Here is an 18,901-nt window from a genome sequence, read left to right as displayed (position 1 = left end):
GAAAAAGCAAGCAGAAAAAGCCAAAAGCTCTTTAAACCAAAAGGCAAGAGCAAAAAGCCAATAGCCCTTAAAACCAAAAGGCAAGGGTAATAAAAAGGATCCAAGGCTTTGAGCATCAGTGGATAGGAGGGGCTAAAGGAATAAAATCCTGGCCTAAGCGGCTAAACCAAGCTGTCCCTAACCATGTGCTTGTTGCGTGAAGGTGTCAAGTAAAAACTTGAGACTGAGCGGTTAAAGTCGAGGTCCAAAGCAAAAACAGAGTGTGCTTAAGAACCCTGGACACCTCTAATTGGGGACTCTAGCAAAGCTGAGTCACAATCTGAAAAGGTTCACCCAGTTATGTGTCTGTGACATTTATGTATCCGGTGGTAATACTGGAAAACAAAGTGCTTAGGGCCACGGCCAAGACTCATAAAGTAGCTGTGTTCAAGAATCAACATACTGAACTAGGAGAATCAATAACACTATCTGAATTCTTAGTTCCTATAGATGCCAATCATTCTGAACTTCAAGGGATAAAGTGAGATGCCAAAACTGTTCAGAGGCAAAAAGCTACTAGTCCCGCTCATCTGATTGGAGCTAAGTTTCATTGATATTTTGGAATTTATAGTATATTCTCTTCTTTTTATCCTATTTGATTTTCAGTTGCTTGGGGACAAGCAACAATTTAAGTTTGGTGTTGTGATGAGCGGATAATTTATACGCTTTTTGGCATTGTTTTTATATAGTTTTAGTATGATTTAGTTAGTTTTTTAGTATATTTTTATTAGTTTTTAAATAAAAATTATATTTCTGGACTTTACTATGAGTTTGTGTGTTTTTCTGTGATTTCAGGTAATTTCTGGCTGAAATTGAGGGACTTGAGAAAAAATCAGATTCAGAGGCTGAAGAAGGACTGCAGATGCTGTTGGATTCTGACCTCCCTGCACTCAAAGTGAATTTTCTGGAGCTACAGAAGTCCAAATGGTATGCTCTCAATTGCGTTGGAAAGTAGACATCCTGGGCTTTCCAGTAATAGATAATAATCCATACTTTGCTTGAGTTTAGACAACGTAAACTGATGTTCAACGCCAGCTCTCTACTCTATTCTGGCGTTAAATGCCAGAAACAAGTTGCAAAGCAGAGTTAAACGCCAGAAATAAGTTACAAACTGGCGTTCAACTCCAAGGAAGACCTCTACACGTGAAAGCTTCAATGCTCAGCCCAAACACACACCAAGTGGGCCCGGAAGTGGATTTCTGCATTATTTACGTATTTTTGTAATCCTAGTAACTAGTTTAGTATAAATAGAAGCTTTTACTATTATGTTAAAGATCTTTTGGAGGATCACTTTCGAGATCATCTTTTGATCATTTTAGACCTCTAGACCTCCATGGGAGGCTGGCCACTCGGCCATGTCTACCCTATTTTCACTTATGTATTTTCAACGGTAGAGTTTCTGCACGCCATAGATTAAGGTGTGGAGCTCTGCTGTTGCTCATGAATTAATGCAAAGTACTATTGTTTTTTTATTCAACTCAAGCCTATTTCTTCTCTAAGATATTCATTCACACACAAGAACATGATGAATGTGATGATTATGTGACACTCATCATCATTCTCATTTACGAACGCGTGCCTGACAAACACTTCCGTTCTACATGCAAACAAGCTTGAATGCATATCTCTTAGCCTCCTGATCTATGATCAGAGTCTTCGTGGTATAGGCTAGAATTATTGGCGGCTATTCTTGAGATCTGGAAAGTCTAAACCTTGTCTGTGGTATTCTGAGTAGGATCTGGGAAGGGATGGCTATGATGAGCTTCAAACTCGCGAGTGCTGGGCGTAGTGACAGATGCAAAAGGATTACTAAATCCTATTCCAGTATGATCGAGAACCGACAGATGATTAGCTGTGCGGTGACAGCGCATTTGGACCATTTTCACTGAGAGGACGGGATGTAGCCATTGACAATGGTGATGCCCAACACACAGCTTGCCATGGAAAGGAGTATGAAAGATTGGATGAAAGCAGTAGGAAAGCGAAGATTCAGAAGGAACTAAGCATCTCTATACGCTTATCTGAAATTCTCTCCAATGAATTACATAAGTATCTATATCTTTATTTTACGTTTTATTTATCTTTTAATTATTAAAACTCTATAACCATTTGAATCCGCCTGACTGAGATTTACAAGGTGACCATAGCTTGCTTCAAGCTGACAATCTTCGTGGGATCGACCCTTACTCACGTAAGGTTTATTACTTGGACGACCCAGTGCACTTGCTTGTTAGTTGTGCGAAGTTGTGACAAAGAATTAAGATTATGAACGTGCGTATTAGGTCTTTAGTGCCGTTACCAAGGAATGAACGATCACAATTTCGTGCACCAGTACCCCTATGAAACTAAGATATGGTACTTCAGAACCAAGAGTTTCTTCATTTTTTTCTTTTAGTCGGAATGAATCCTTCTTCACACCTAGTGATTTTACAATAATTGAGGTTCTTACTGGATGTAATTTATTCAAATAAAATCTCTAGTATTTTCTCTGTGTAAGTCTTTTGATGAATAAATATTTCTTTTGTTACATATTTAATCTGAAGGCCGAGATAAAATTTGATTTTTCAAGATCTTTCATCTCAAACTCTTCTTTCAGAGCATTTATGATCATTGGGATATCTTCAGAAGAACCAATGATATTTAAATCATCAACATACATAGGAATTATAATGAATTCAGATGCAGATTTTCTTATATAAACACATGAATAAATATCATCGTCTTTAAACCTTTTTTTCATCAAATACTCTGTAGGACAGTTATACCACATTCGTCCAAATTGCTTTAAACCATATAAAGATCTTTGCAATCTAACCGAGTATAATCCTCGAGATTCTCTTTGGATGATTCATATATTTTTAGTCCTTTGGGAACTCTGATATAGATATCACATCTGATAACCCATATAGATAAGTCATTACCACATCCGTTAGGTGCATATTTAGTTTATGATATGCAAATAAGCTAATCAAATATCTCAAGGTAGTTGCATCAACTACAAGAGAGTAGGTCTCCTCATAGTCTATACCAGGTCTTTGTAAGAAATCTTGTGCTACAAGTCGAGCTTTGTACATACAATTTCATTATTCTCACAAATACCCATTTGTATCCAACAGGTTTCACACCTTTAGATGTTTAGACTACAGGTCCAAAGATTTTACGTTTTGGCAAGTGAGTCTAATTCATTTTTCATGGCTTCTTTTCATTTTTGTCAATCAACCCTTCGTCGACATTCTTCGACAGTTTTTGGTTAAGCATCCTCATTTCATGCATGATATTTAGCGTTATATTATTTGCAAATATATTGTTGATAATTATTTTTCTTCAGTTCTATTTTTTTCCTTAAAGACATAGTTCATGGAGATCTCATCATTTTGATAATTTTCAAGTTCCTAATCATCTTTTGATGTTTCAATTATATCATGACTTTGGACAACTGTAGGTGTCCCAACTATGTCTTAAACACTATTTGTCTCTTTACCACAATTTGTCCATCTTCTTTTACAAGAATTTTTACTTTTAGAATTGACTGGTACACGCTTTTGGCATTTATTTATACTATTGACCATTTGTCCAACAAGAACATAAATTTGAATTAGAGCATTTTCAACTGGTATATAGGATTTTGTTATCCTTTTTGTATCAAAAAATGCATTAAGAAATTCATTTGTAAAAAATTACAAATGCATAATCTTTTGAACCTCTAATTCACATTCTCTTGATCAAAAATCCAAATGTATTAATGATGATGCATTCTAATTTAGCTATTTTGTCAATTGTTTATTCTCTTCTCTTAATGTTGTAAACATTGTCTCATTAAAGTGACAATTTACAAATTGAGCTTTAAATATATATCCCGTTTGTATCTCTAAATACCTCACAATTAAAAAAATTATATCCAATATATATTCCTAATTTTTTTGGGGTCCCATCTGGTGCGATTAGGTGAAGTAATAGGAACATGTATCATATATCCAAATATTCTCAAATGGGATATGTTTGGCTATTAGTCAAAAGCCAATTGTAATGGAGAGAATTTGTGGTAACTTGTTGACTTTAAATGGATAAGTGCTGCAGCATGTAAAATAGCATGCCCACAAGTAGAAATTGAAAGATTTTTTCCTCATAAGTAAGGATCTAGCAATTAACTAGAGGCATTTAATAAGTGATTCTGCTAGCCCATTTTGTGTATGAACATGAGCTATTAGATATTCAGCACTTATACTAATGGCCATGCAATAAGCATCAAAGGTTTGAAAAGTAAATTCACATTTGAAAAGTAGTCTCACAAATGCCAAAGTCGTGAGATAATAATAAGCACACATGACACCATCTTGAAGATGCATCTATTAGAACAATAAAGTATCTAAAAAATTCACATGGTGGATGAATTGGTCCACATATATCACATTAAATCTTCTCAAGGAATTTAAAAAATTCAAATCCAATCTTTGTTGATGATGGCTTTATAACCAGTTTTCACTAAAAACATGCAGTACAACATAACTCACTAGATTGAAAAATTTTATGGTTCTTTATTGAATACCCTTGCAAATTTTCAATGATCCTTTGCATCATTGTTGTTCTTGTTGGGAATAAGTAGTATGACCACAATCCAATCAATCACATGTCAAATAATTTGTTATTATTATTATATTAAAATGTTAATATAATAAGGTTCTTGATTAAATTTATAGATTTATCATTGTGATAGTGATCATAATATTGAGAGATAAATTTTTTATAATTTAATATAAATTGTTCTTGGTCATAGGATTATTAAAAAGGACATTAATAATCCGGAAAGATATATATATATATATATATATATATATAATGGTCTTCATTGGATGAAGATTAATAAATCTCATTTATTAAATTATATATATAGATGGTGCATATAGAGATATGACCATTGAACTGACTCACTTTGAGAATTCCTAATGGTTATAATTACCGTATATTTGTCAATAGGATATTCTCAAGATGAACATAGTAATAGAGTTTCCTTTGACCTACGACTGTCATAGTAATTAACAATGTATTTATTATACTTTGATTCCGGATACCTAATACCCTAGGGTGCTAGTTGAATGGATATTGGGTATGATTTAAATACTTGTAGAATTAATTATTAGTCAATAAGGAATCCGTCAACTCTCGGTAAAGAGTTTGAACTCTATGATTATAATGACTGAGATGAATAAAACCTTGGCCAAGTGGATTGAATGAATGAAGAAATGAAATCAAATAAATAATTATATTAATTCTATAGCAAAAATTAGAACACTCGTTAGTGTGTGACCCCATAGGTTCAATACTAAGCGGGTAGTAAATTAGTCATACTAAATTTACTAATCAAGGTTGGTGTCTAGCAACACTCCTCAACGACCCGATAGTATGAAGTAATATATTTTTACTAAGAACCTCAGAAGAACAAAGTATAATTCCTTCCATCTTTTCAGCTCTTGGTTAACCCATAGAGTATGGTTTAATTGTCAAACTCTAACTTGTTACCATTATTATAATGAACTGTGAATGACCTAAGAAACTCATTTCTTCATTCATTCAATCCCCTTGGCCAAAGTTTTATTCATCTCAGTCATTATAATCATAGAGCTCAAACTCTTTACCGAGAGTTGACGGATTCCTTATTGACTAATCATTAATTCTACAAGTATTTAAATCATACCCAATATCCATCTAACTAGCACCCTAGGGTATTAGGTGTCCGGAATCAAAGTATAATAAATACATTGTTAATTACTATGACAGTCACAGGTCAAAGGAAACTCTATTACTATGTTCATCTTGAGAATATCCTATTGACAAATATACGGTAATTATAACCATTAGGAATTCTCAAAGTGAGTCAGTTCAATGGTCATATCTCTATATGCACCATTGATGCCTGAATTGTAAATCACACTTTTCACAACTCGTACCACTAATCAGCAAGTGCACTGGGTCCTCCAAGTAATACCTTACGTGAGTAAGGGTCGATCCCACAGAGATTGTTGGCTTGAAGCAAGCTATGGTTATTTTGTAATTCTTAGTCAGGAAATTAATAATAAAAATGGTTGGGTTTATGAGAAGTAATTAACATAAAATAAATAATACTTGTTATGCAGGAATGGAGAACAGATTGAGGTTTTGGAGATGCTCTGTCTTCTGAATCTCTGCTTTCCTACTGTCTTCTTCTTCACGCACGATGGTCTCCTTCCATGGCAAGTTGTATGTTGGTGGATCACCTTTGTCAATGGCTACCATCCATCCTCTCAGTGAAAATGGTCCAAATGCGCTGTCACCGCACGGCTAATCATCTGTCGGTTCTCGCTCATGTTGGAATAGAATCCGTTGATTCTTTTGCATCTGTCACTACGCCCAACACTCGCGAGTTTGAAGCTCATCACAGTCATCCCTTCCCAAATTCTACTCGGAATACCACAGACAAGGTTTAGACTTTCTGGATCTCTGGAATGGCCGCCAATAATTCTAGCCTATACCACGAAGACTCTGATCATGAACCAGGAGGCTAAGAGATACACACTCAAGCTAGTGCAGATAGAACGGAGGTGGTTGTCAGGCACGTGTTCATAGGTGAGAATGATGATGAGTGTCACTGATCATCACATTCATCAGGGTGGAGTGCGAGTGAATATCTTAGAATAGAAACAAGAGTGATTGAATGAAAAACAGTAGTAATTGCATTAATTCATCGAAACACAGCAGAGCTTTTCACCCCCAATCATGGGGTTTAGAGACTCATGCCGTCAGAAATACAATGTGAAGTGTAAAAAAATGTCATGAGGTACATAGTAAGTCTCTAAAAGTTGTTTTTATACTAAACTAGTAGCTAGGGTTACAGAAAATAAGTAACTAAGTGCAGATAGTGCAGAAATCCACTTTCGGGGCCCACTTGGTGTGTGCTTGGGCTGAGCATTGAGCTTTACACGTGTAGAGGTTTCTCTTGGAGTTAAACGCCAGGTTGCAGCCTATTTGTGGCGTTCAACACTGGTTTGTAACCTGTTTCTGGCGTTTAACTTCAGAATAAGGCAGGAAGTTGGTGTTTGAACACCAGTTTACGTCGTCAAAACTCGGACAAAGTATGGAATATTATCTATTGCTGGAAAGCCCTGGATGTCTACTTACCAACGCAATTAAGAGCGCGCCAATTGGGTTTTTGTAGCTCCAGAAAATCTATTTCGAGTGCAGGGAGGTCAGAATCCAACAGCATCTGCAGTCCTTTTTCAGCCTCTGAATCAGATTTTTGCTCAGGTCCCTCAATTTCAACCAGAAAATACATGAAATCACAGAAAAATACAAAAACTCATAGTAAAGTCCAGAAATGTGAATTTTGCATAAAAACTAATAAAAACATAGTAAAAACTACCTAAATCATACTAAAAACTACCTAAAAATAATGCCAAAAAGCGTATAACTTATCCGCTCATCACAACACCAAACTTAAATTGTTGCTTGTCCCCAAGCAACTGAAAATTAAATAGGATAAAAAGAAGAGAATATACTATAAATTCCAAAATATCAATGAAACCTATCTCCAATTAGATGAGCGGGGCTAGTAGCTTTTTGCCTCTGAACAGTTTTGGCATCTCACTTTATCCTTTGAAGTTCAGAATGGTTGGCATCTATAGAAACTCAGAATTCAGATAGTGTTATTGATTCTCCTAGTTCAGTATGTTGATTCTTGAACACAGCTACTTTATGAGTCTTGGCCGTGGCCCTAAGCACTTTATTTTCCAGTATTACTACCGGATACATAAATGCCACAGACACATAACTGGGTGAACCCTTTCAAATTGTGACTCAGCTTTGCTAGAGTCCCCAATTAGAGGTGTCCATGGTTCTTAAGCACACTCTTTTTTCTTTGGATCACGACTTTAATCACTCAGTCTCAAGCTTTTCACTTGACACCTTCATGCCACAAGCACATGGTTAGGGACAGCTTGGTTTAGCCGCTTAGGCCAGGATTTTATTCCTTTGGGCCCTCCTATCCATTAATGCTCAAAGCCTTGGATCTTTTTTATTACCCTTGCCTTTTGGTTTAAAGGGTTACTGGCTTTTTGCTCTTGCCTTTTGGTTTAAAGAGCTATTGGCTTTTTCTGCTTGCTTTTCCTTTTTCTTTCTTTTATTTTTTTTCTTTTTTTCGCAAGCTTTGTTCTTCACTGCTTTTTCTTGCTTCAAGAATCAATTTTATGATTTTTTAGATTATCAATAACATTTCTCATTTTTCGTTATTCTTTCAAGAGCCAACAATTTCAACATTCATAAACAACAAATTCAAAAGACATATGCACTGTTCAAGCATTCATTCAGAAAGCAGAAAGGATTGTCACCACATCAAAATAATTAAACTAATCTCAAGGATGAATTCGAAATTCATGTACTTCTTGTTCTTTTGTAATTAAAGCATTTTTCATTTAAGAAAGGTGATGGATTCATAGGACATTCATAGCTTTAAGACATAGATACTTGAACACTAATGATCATGTAATAAAGACACAAACATGAATAAACATAGAGCATAGTAAACGAAAAACAGAAAAATAAAGAACAAGAAAATTAAAGAACGGGTCCACCTTAGTGATGGCGGCTAGTTCTTCCTCTTGAAGATCTTATAGAGTACTTTAGCTCCTCAATGTCTCTTCCTTGCCTTTGTTGCTCCTCCCTCATAGCTCTTTGATCTTCTCTAATTTCATGGAGGAGGATAGAATGCTCTTGGTGCTCCACCCTTAGTTGTCCCATGTTGGAACTCAATTCTCCTAGGGAGGTGTTAATTTGCTCCCAATAGTTTTGTGGAGGAAAGTGCATCCCTTGAGGCATCTCAGGGATTTCATTATAAGGAATTTCCTCATGCTCTTGTTGAGGTCCATGAGTAGGCTCTCTTGTTTGCTCCATCCTTTTCTTAGTGATGAGCTTGTGAGATGAATCTCTCCATCTTCCATGACTCAGATGTGGAAGCAATTGTCTTCCCTTTCCTCTTTCTAGAGGTTTTTCCGGCATTTGGTGCCATTAATGGTTATGGAAAAACAAAAAGCAATACTTTTACCACACCAAAATTAAAAGGTTTGCTCGTCCTCGAGCAAAAGAAGAAAGAAAGTAGTAGAAGAAGAAGAAAATAGAGGAGATGGAGGGAGATATATGGTTTAGCCAAGGGGTAGAAGTAGTGGTTGTAATGTGTGAAAATGAAGGAGTGGTGAGGGGTATTTGAGAAAGAGTGTTATGAAAAGGTGGGGGAGAGAGAGAGAGAGAGAGAGAGAGAGAGAGAGAGAGAGAGGTGGGGTAGGTGGGGATCCTATGGGGTCCACAGATCCTGAGAGGTCAAGGACTTATCATCCCTGCTCCATTTAGGCGTGCAAAACGCCCATAGAGTGCAATCCTGGCGTTAAACGCCATGTTGCTGCTTGTTTCTGGCGTTTAACGCCAGCTTTTCTCCCTTTATTGGCGTTTAACGCCAATTTAGTGCTTGTTTCTGGCGTTAAACACCAGACTGTAGCTTGTTTCTGGCGTTTAACGCCAGCTTGATGCTTCTTTCTGGCGTTAAACGCCAGTCTGATGCTTCTTACTGGCGTTTAAATGCCAGTAAGCTCTTCCTCCAGGGTGAGCTGTTTGTAATGCTGTTTTTGATTTTGCTTTGATTTTTTTTACTCCACATGATCATCATCCTAAAGAAAACATAAAATAAAAATGGAAAACAGAAAATTAACATAGGTAAGTAAAAATTTGGGTTGCCTCCCAATAAGTGCTTCTTTATTGTCTTTAGCTGGACCTTACTGAGCTTTTAATCTAGTCTTAGCTTTGAGCATTCTTGCTCAACATTGCCTTCAAGATAATGCTTGACTCTCTGTCCATTAACAATGAACTTCTTATTAGAATCAATGTCTTGAAGCTCCACATAGCCATATGGTGACACACTTGTAATCACATATGGTCCTTTCCACCGGGATTTCAGTTTTCTGGGGAATAATCTGAGCCTAGAGTTAAACAGTAGAACCTTTTGTCCTGGTTCAAAGACTCTGGATGACAGTTTCTTATCATGCCACCTTTTTGCTTTCTCTTTGTAAATCTTAGCATTTTCAAAAGCATTGAGTCTGAATTCCTCTAGCTCATTCAGCTGGAGCAATCTTTTCTCTCCAGCTAATTTGGCATCAAAGTTTAGGAATTTGGTTGCCCAGTAGGCCTTATACTCCAGTTCCACGGGCAAATGACAGGCCTTACCATACACAAGCTGGTATGGAGAGGTCCTATAGGAGTCTTGAATGCTGTTCTGTATGCCCACAGAGCCTCATCCAAGCTTCTTGCCCAATCCCTTCTATGATTACTTACAGTCCGTTCCAGGATTCTTTTTAATTCTCTATTAGAGACTTCAGCCTGTCCATTTGTCTGTGGATGATATGAAGTTGCTACCTTGTGGCTAATTCCATATCGGATCATAGCAGAGTAAAGTTGTTTATTGCAGAAGTGAGTGCCCCCATCACTGATTAGTTCTCTAGGGACACCAAACCTACTGAAGATATATTTCTGGAGGAACTTCAGCACTGTCTTAGTATCATTAGTGGGTGTTGCAATGGCCTCTACCCATTTGGATACATAGTCGACAGCCACCAGAATATAAGTGTTTGAGTATGATGGTGGGAAAGGCCCATGAAGTCAATACCCATACGTCAAACAATTCAATCTCTAAGATCCCTTGCTGAGGCATGGCGTAACCATGAGGCAGATTACCAGCTCTCTGGCAGCTGTCACAGTTATGCATAAACTCTCGGGAGTCTTTATAGAGAGTAGGCCAGTAGAAGCCACATTGGAGGACTTTTGTGGCTGTTCGCTCACCTCCGAAATGTCCTCTATATTGTGATCCATGACAATGCCATAGGATCTTCTGTGCTTCTTCTCTAGGCAAACACCTACGGATTATTTCGTCTGCACATCTCTTAAAGAGATATGGTTCATCCCACAAGTAGTACTTTGCATCAGTAATTAATTTTTTTGTTTGTTTCCTGCTGTATTCCGTGGGTATGAATCTTGTAGCTTTATAGTTTGCAATGTCTGCAAAGCATGGTGTTTCTTGAATGGCAAACAATTGTTCATCCGGAAAGGTTTCAGAGATCTCAATAGAGGGGGAGGACGCCCCTTCTACTGGTTCTATCCGGGACAGATGATCAGCCACTTGGTTCTCTGTCCCTTTTCTGTCTCTTATTTCTATATCAAACTCTTGCAGAAGCACACCCATCTTATGAGCCTGGGTTTTGAATCCTGCTTTGTAAGTAGATATTTAAGAGCAGCTTGGTCAGTGTACACAATCACTTTTGATCCTACTAAGTATGATCTAAACTTGTCAATGCAATAGACCACTGCAAGCAACTCCTTTTCTGTGGTTATGTAATTTTTCTGTTCATCATTTAAAACACGGATAGCATAATAAATGATATGCAGAAGCTTGTTATGCCTCTGTCCCAGTACTGCACCAATGGCATGGTCACTGGCATCACAAATTAATTCGAATGGTAATGTCCAGTCTGGTGCAGAAATAACTGGTGCTGTGACCAGCTTAGCTTTCAGAGTTTCAAACGCCTGCAGACACTCTGTGTCAAACACAAATGGCGTGTCAGCAGCTAGCAGATTGCTCAGAGGTTTTGCAATTTTTGAAAAATCCTTTATAAACTTCCTATAGAATCCTGCATACCCTAGAAAGCTTCTGATTGCCTTAACATTGGAAGGTGGTGGTAATTTTTCAATTACTTCTACTTTAGCTTGATCCACCTCTATTCCCTTGTTTGAAATTTTATGCCCAAGGACAATTTCCTCAGTCACCATAAAGTGACATTTTTCCCAGTTTAAAACTAGGTTGGTCTCTTGGCATCTTTTCAGAACAAGTGCTAAATGATCAAGGCATGAGCTGAATGAGTCTCCAAATACTGAAAAGTCATCCATGAAGACTTCTAGAAATTTCTCTACCATATCAGAGAAGATAGAGATCATGCACCTCTGAAAGGTTGCAGGTGCATTGCACAGACCAAAAGGCATCCTTCTGTAGGCAAACACTCCAGAAGGACATGTGAATGCTGTTTTCTCTTGGTCCTGAGGATCTACTACAATTTGGTTGTAACCTGAATAGCCATCCAAAAAGCAGTAATATTCATGACCTGCTAGTCTCTCTAGCATCTGGTCTATGAATGGTAAAGGAAAGTGATCCTTCCTGGTGGCTGTATTGAGCCTTCTGTAATCAATACACATACGCCACCCTGTAACTGTTCTTGTAGGAACCAGTTCATTCTTTTCATTATGAACCACTATCATGCCTCCCTTCTTGGGGACAACTTGGACAGGGCTCACCCAGGGACTATCAGAAATAGGATAAATAATCCCAACCTCTAGTAACTTGGTGACCTCTTTCTGCACCACCTCCTTCATGGCTGGATTTAGCCGCCTCTGTGGTTGAACCACTGGCTTAACATTGTCCTCCAATAGGATCTTGTGCATGCATCTTGCTGGGCTGATACCCTTAAGATCACTTATGGACCACCCAAGAGCTGTCTTGTGTGTCCTTAGCACTTGAAGTAGTGCTTTCTCTTCCTGTGGATTTAAAGCAGAGCTTATGATCACCGAAAAAGTGTCACCTTCTTCCAAAAATGCATATTTCAGGGATGGTGGTAGTGGTTTGAGCTCAGGTTTAGGAGGTTTTTCCTCTTCCTGAAGAATTTTCAGAGGTTCTTTTATTTCCTCTGACTCCTCCAGATCAGGCTGAACATCTTTAAAGATGTCTTCTAGCTCTGATTCGAGACTCTCAGCCATGTTGATCTCCTCTACCAGGGAGTCAATAATATCAACACTCATGCAGTCTTTTGATGTGTCTGGATGCTTCATTGCCTCAACAGCGTTCAGCCTGAACTCATCCTCATTGACTCTCAAGGTCACTTCCCCTTTTTGGACATCAATGAGGGTTCATCCAGTTGCTAGGAAAGGTCTTCCTAGAATGAGAGTTGCACTCTTGTGCTCCTCCATTTCCAGCACTATAAAGTTAGTGGGAAAGGCAAATGGCCCAACCTTGACAATCATGTCCTCAATTATGCCTGATGGATATTTAATGGAGCCATCAGCAAGTTGAAGACATATCCGGGTTAGTTTGACCTCTTCAGTCAAGCCAAGCTTTCTGATAGTAGATGCAGGGATCAGATTGATACTTGCCCCAAGGTCACATAGAGCTGTCTTGGTACAAGTACCCTCTAATGTGCATGGTATCATAAAGCTTTCGGGATCCTTAAGCTTTTCTGGTAAGCTTGTTAGAATGACTGTACTGCATTCTTCAGTGAGAAAAACTTTTTCTGTTTCTCTCCAATCCTTCTTATGACTTAAGATCTCTTTCATGAACTTAGCATAAAAGGGTATTTGCTCAAGTGCCTCTGCAAATGGAATATTTATTTCAAGAGTCCTGAGATAGTCTGCAAAGCGGGCAAATTGTTTATCCTGTTCTGCTTGGCGAAGTTTCTGAGGATAAGGCATTTTGGCTTTATATTCTTCAACCTTAGTTGCTGCAGGTTTATTTCCTACAGAGGCAGGTTGAGAAGCCTTCTTGAGGGAGTTATTATCAGCACTTGCAGGTGTCTGATCCCTCACTGGCGTTTGAACGCCAGAACTGGACATGGATTGGGCATTTAACGCCAGATTTTCACCCTTTTCTGGCGTTTGAATGCCAGACTTATTCCTCTCTGGGCTCTTACTGTCCTCAGAGGGATTTTGGGTAGCAGGTTGCTCATCCTCTGTCAGCTGTTCTTTTCTTGGCTTTCTGCTGCTTTGAGTTTAGGTATTTAATGTTTTTCCACTTCTTAATTGAACTGCTTGGCACTCCTCTGTTATCTGTTTTGATAACTGATATTTTGTCTGATTCAATTGTGATTCTATATCCTTGTTAGCGTTTTTGGTTTCTTGTAGCATCTCCTTAAATTCTGCTAACTGCCTTGTTATAGAAGATAGTTGCTGATTGAGTTCAGCAACTTGTTCCTGAGGACTAAAGTCAGTTGATACTGCCTTAGCTTCTTCTTTTATGGAGGACTCATTACTTATGTACAGATGCTGATTTCTAGCAACTATATCGATAAGCTCTTGAGCCTCTTCAATAGTCTTTCTCATGTGTATAGATCCACCAGCTGAGTGTTCTAGAGATACCTGAGCTTTTTCTGTAAGCCCGTAGTAGAAGATGTCTAACTGCACCCACTCTGAAAATATTTCAGAGGGGCATTTCCTTAGCATCCCTCTGTACCTCTCTCAGGCATTATAAAGGGATTCATCATCCTCTTGTTTAAAGCCTTGGATGTCCAGCCTTAGCTGTGTCATCCTTTTTGGAGGAAAATATTGATTCAAGAATTTGTCTGATAATTGTTTCCATGTTCTTATGCTGTTATTTAACCACCTCTTAGCTTGATCTTTTACAGCAAATGGAAATAGTAATAATCTGTAGACATCCTGATCTACTTCTTTGTCACGTACTGTGTCAGCAATTTGCAAGAACTGTGCCAGAAACTCAGTAGGTTCTTCCTGTGGAAGACCAGAATACTGGCAATTTTGCTGCACCATGACAATGAGCTGAGGATTTAGCTCAAAACTGCTTGCTTTGATGGGAGGTATACAGATGCTACTCCCATATGCAGCAGTAATGGGGTTAGCATATGACCCCAGAGTCCTTCTGGACTGTTCATTTCCATTTAGGTCCATGATGGATAAAAGGGAATTGATATGAATTGCAAATAAAATATATTTTTGTTTTTATTTTATTTAAGTAGAAACAAACCGAATACTTAAAAATAAATAAAAATAATAAGATAAAATAAAATAATTAAAAATTAAAATATAAATTTTGAAAACTAAGAGAAAAATAAATTTGAAAACTAAAATAATTACTTAATTAAGAAGATTTGAAAAACTTTGGATATGATTTTTGAAAAAGATTTTGAATTTTGAAATTTCAAAATGAAGATAAGATAGAATAAAAAGTTTTAAAATAAAAATCTGAATTTTTAAGGGAAAATTCAAAAATTAATTGAAATAAAGAGAAAAGATATTTTTGAATTTAATGAAGAAAGAGAAAAACAGTGAAAGTGACACCAAACTTAAATTTTTAGATCAAAACAAAGGAAACAAACAGGAAAACTTTAAATATCATGATGAACGCTAAGAACAACTTTCGAAAATTTTTTTTTTTTAGAAAACAGAAACACAAAGGACACCAAACTTAAAATATGAAACTAAACTCAAATAGAAAAACTCAATTATTAGTTTATAAAAATTTTCGAAAAAATTTGAAAAAGAAAATAAGGATTTAAAAAAAAAAGTTTCAACCAAAAACAATAATAGAAGATGCAATTTTTGTGACTCTAAACTAAAAAGGTAAATTTTTTCCTAATCTAAGCAACAAAATAAACCGTCAGTTGTCCAAACTCGAACAATCCCCGGCAACGGCACCAAAAACTTGGTGCACGAATTGTAAATCACACTTTTTACAACTCGTACCACTAACCAGCAAGTGCACTGGGTCGTCCAAGTAATACCTTACGTGAGTAAGGGTCGATCCCACGGAGATTGTTGGCTTGAAGCAAGCTATGGTTATTTTGTAATTCTTAGTCAGGAAATTAATAATAAAAATGGTTGGGTTTATGAGAAGTAATTAACATAAAATAAATAATACTTGTTATGCAGGAATGGAAAACAGATTGAGGTTTTGGAGATGCTCTGTCTTCTGAATCTCTGCTTTCCTACTGTCTTCTTCTTCACGCACGCAGGTCTCCTTCCATGGCAAGCTGTATGTTGGTGGATCACCGTTGTCAATGGATACCATCCATCCTCACAATGAAAATGGTCCAAATGCGCTGTCACCGCACGGCTAATCATCTGTCGGTTCTCGCTCATGTTGAAATAGAATCCGTTGATTCTTTTGCGTCTGTCACTACGCCCAACACTCGCGAGTTTGATGCTCGTCACAGTCATCCCTTCCCACATCCTACTCGGAATACCACAGACAAGGTTTAGACTTTCTGGATCTCAGAAATGGCTACCAATAATTCTAGCCTATACCACGAAGATTCTGATCATGAACCAGGAGGCTAAGAGATACACACTCAAGCTAGTGCAGATAGAACGGAGGTGGTTGTCAGGCACGCGTTCATAGGTGAGAATGATGATGAGTGTCACTGATCATCACATTCATCAGGGTGGAGTGCGAGTGAATATCTTAGAATAGAAACAAGCGTGATTGAATGAAAAACAGTAGTAATTGCATTAATTCATCGAAACACAGCAGAGCTCCTCACCCCCAATCATGGGGTTTAGAGACTCATGCCGTCAGAAATACAATGTTAAGTGTAAAAAAATATCATGAGGTACATGGTAAGTCTCTAAAAGTTGTTTTTATATTAAACTAGTAGCTAGGGTTACAGAAAATAAGTAACTAAGTGCATATAGTGCAGAAATCCACTTCCAGGGCCCACTTGGTGTGTGCTTGGGCTGAGCATTGAGCTTTACACGTGTATAGGCTTCTCTTGGAGTTAAACGCCAGGTTGCAGCCTGTTTGTGGCGTTCAACACTGGTTTATAACCTGTTTCTGGCGTTTAACTTCAGAATAGGGCAGGAAGTTGGCGTTTGAATGCCAGTTTGCATCATCAAAACTCGGACAAAGTATGGACTATTATATATTGCTGGAAAGCCCTAGATGTCTACTTTCCAACGCAATTGAGAGCGCACCAATTGGGTTTCTGTAGCTCCAAAAAATACATTTCGAGTGCAGGGAGGTCAGAATCCAACAGCATCTACAGTCCTTTTTCAGCCTCTGAATTAGATTTTTGCTCAGGTCCCTCAATTTCAGCCAGAAAATACTTGAAATCACAGAAAAATACACAAACTCATAGTAAAGTCCAAAAATGTGAATTTTGCATAAAAACTAATAAAAACATAGTAAAAACTAACTAAATCATACTAAAAACTACCTAAAAACAATGCCAAAAAGCGTATAACTTATCCGCTCATCAACCATCTATATATATAATTTAATAAATTAGATCTATTAATCTTCATCCAATGAAGACCATTATATATATATATATATATATATATATATATATATATATATATATATATATATATATATATATATTGATCTTTCCAGATTATTAATGTCCTTTTTAATAATCCTATGACCAAGAACAATTTAGATTAAATTATAAAAAATTTATCTCTCAATATTATGGTCACTATCACAATGATAAATCTATAAATTTAATCAAGGACCTTATTATATTAACATTTTAATATAATAACAATAACAAATTATTTGACACGTGATTGATTAGATTGTGGTCATACTACTTATTTTCAACAGTTCTAGGGTGACCTAATCGGTCATGCCAAATAGTAAATTCATTTGGGCTAATAAACTTCTAATTTACTATAACATGTGATTCAATTGCACTAATATGTGTATAATATACACCAGAAGAAAACATACGCAATTTTTCAATGTGACTTTTTTATTTGAATCACAACTCATAATATAGAGAAACTTATTGTTATCCTCATTTAATCTCTCAATATGATATCCATTCTTACGGATATATTTAAAACTCAATAAATTCTTTTGAAACTTTGTATATAACAATGTATTATCTATAATGAATTTTGTACTTTTAGAAAATAAAATAATAGCTTTTCTAGAGCAATGAGTCATTTTACTTGTACTAATAATGATAGCAACACTTACCTCTTTATGTACTAGGTTAGCAAAGTAAATTTTACTTTTGAGAGAGTAGTATATATACTTACACTATCCGCAATATAAATATCTTCTACTCATACCTTCGACATTTTTTTTACAAAAAAGAATAAATATAGAAAAATGAAATTTAACGTATGATTTATCTTTAACATTAATTATCTTATGAAAGTCGTAACTCAATCATTATATATATATATATATATATATATATATATATATATATATATATAGTGAGTTAAATCATATTTTTACTTGCATAGTTATTTTATTTATTGTACACATATTATAATAGCACAAATTTATTTATTGATCTTTTAAAACTTATATAAAAGGACAAATTTTAAAAGTAAATACATTATTCAAATATAAATAAATAAAAACATACCTTAATATATCAAAAATCAAGCATAGAATAAGAAAAGAAATTATTCAACATTTTCATTATTAATCAGAAGATCAATATTTTCTTTAGTATCTTTAAAGAGGTTAGACACATTATTATAATAAATTGTGATAGGAGTATCTTTTAAGATAAAATTAGTTTTTATTTTTTTATTCTCTTTTAAAGATGCTTAATAAACTTTAACTAAGTACTTTGGTGTACGACAAGTACGTGACCAATTACCTTTACCACCACAACGATGACATTTGCTTTTATATTCTTATTATGCACATTTTTATTTTCTTTATTTTTTCACTTTTTGTAGGATCTTTTATTATTGAAGAATTTTTTTTCTTTCTTTTGTCATATTTGTTATCAAAATAGTGGCCTTTATCATTTTTGGGATTATGTGTTACATTTTAGGGAATGGAGTAGAGTCAAAGAGGCGAGCTTTATGATTTTTCATGAGAAATTCATTATTCTGTTTAGCCACAAGAAGGCATGCAATTAATTCAAAATATTTTGCAAATCAACTCTGCTAGGTAGACAACGGAGAATCTGAACAACGTGAACAATGGGCTGTACTTTCGCCCCACAGAAGGTGAAAAAAAAGGTCCATCACAAATTACCCTCCAAAAATTCTACTTTCACCTTTTAAATTTTACCATTCACATTCTAACCCTTTTACCATTGCATACCTC

This window comes from Arachis ipaensis, chromosome B5, assembly GCF_059453495.1.
Source record: "Arachis ipaensis isolate K30076 ecotype BB chromosome B5, ASM5945349v1, whole genome shotgun sequence".
In the NCBI taxonomy this organism is placed as follows: Eukaryota; Viridiplantae; Streptophyta; class Magnoliopsida; order Fabales; family Fabaceae; genus Arachis; species Arachis ipaensis.
Note: the sequence above shows the minus strand (reverse complement) of the source record.